Here is a 1,450-nt window from a genome sequence, read left to right as displayed (position 1 = left end):
CGGGGCCACATGCCTTCAAGGCAAGCACTCTCATGTTGAACTGTATCTGAAACCCTTTGGCTTTAATTCTGATGGGAGCTTATAGGATTTTCCGGTGGCTTCGGTGTTGAGTATAAGAGAAAAGCAAAGTCCCCTTTTGGCTAAACTTTAAAAAATGGATGTTCATGAGAAATGATGGTAAAGAAAGCTCTGAACATATATGTAAATTCAACCAAATGTTTGTAGCATGGTACTGATGTCTCTGAAGACATTAGTAAGAACACGTAAATTTAAATTAATGTGATCATATTAAGAAAAGAAATGACATATCACATACACATACACACACAGTCATTAACTAAAGCTTATTTTGCATTACATTAGCAACATGTTTTTTTATATATAGGACAATAACGACCTTTATTTTATGAGCTATGAATGATGGTTTATTTGCCTTTCCTGGCTTCGCTCTTTCTCAGATAGAACTCCAGCTCCTTGCCTTCTAGAACATAGCCCTCTGCTCTTCCATACTGGCCTAGTCTTGAGGCAGTACAGGCAAGAAATCTACCATGATGGAGCTGATCCTCCAGAAGATACGACTGCTGATTTTGGTGTTCTTCCTTTCATCATATTTCTTTTGAATTTTCTTTGGTCATTTTTTGTTTTAAAGCTCTTCCTCCTCAGGAGTCAGCTCGACCCCTTTCTTGTGACCCATGGCAGGGCAAAGCGCGGCTTGCACTACTGTGTTACACTGTGCTGTCCAATGCACTGTGCAGTTCTTCCCCAGGGCTTTGCTGCAGCCCAGCTTGCTATTGGATGCACTGGAGACAGCATCAGAGATCCCTGTTTTGCAAGCACAATATTCAGAGTCCCAGAAAAATTCCCCACGTTCAATCTTAGGGCTTTGTACTTTTTACTGCCTACTTGAACTCAGACTGTGTATACACACACACACACACACACACACACACAATGAGATCCAATTCTTAGTGTTTGCAGAAGGCTGTTCTAGCTCATATAATACTCCTGCTACTTCTGGTAGGTCTTTCTCTTACCTCAGGTCTTGGGAAGCTTCTGCTAGTAGTCCTAAGAGACGCCCATCACTCGGAGCTGGCTGGAAATAGCAATGTCCTGGTTTACAGACGCTATAAAAACCTGGTAGAAACCATACAGGAGATTTTTTAATTGGACCTTCTCTCAAGCTGATCATAAGTAAAGATGACACCGGCACCCTGATGATGAGTTTCCACTACCAGACAGCTACTTACTCGCAAGGGCAAGTAGTTGCCACTCTACAGTACATGTTATTAAGTCTCTAGACTCACTTAAGAGTATTAAATGCATTTTCAGTTTTAAATGATTTTATTTCAGATAGTTTTATTTTATAATCTTATCATAAGATCATCTTATCATAAGAGATCAGCATTTGAATGCACGTATATAAGTAATGTCCTGTCAAGAAAGAAGGAAT

At 40.1% G+C, this 1,450-nt stretch overlaps 1 pseudogene; it reads right to left on the bottom strand.

The window, feature by feature from the left end:
* Nucleotides 1-425: 425 nt before the first annotated feature.
* LOC148118780 (small ribosomal subunit protein eS8 pseudogene) lies at nucleotides 426-918 on the bottom strand (annotated as a pseudogene).
* Nucleotides 919-1,450: the final 532 nt, after the last annotated feature.

This window comes from Myodes glareolus, chromosome 20, assembly GCF_982192425.1.
Source record: "Myodes glareolus chromosome 20, mMyoGla1.1, whole genome shotgun sequence".
NCBI classification, from domain to species: Eukaryota; Metazoa; Chordata; class Mammalia; order Rodentia; family Cricetidae; genus Myodes; species Myodes glareolus.
Note: the sequence above shows the minus strand (reverse complement) of the source record. Positions and strands in the feature narration are given on the sequence as shown.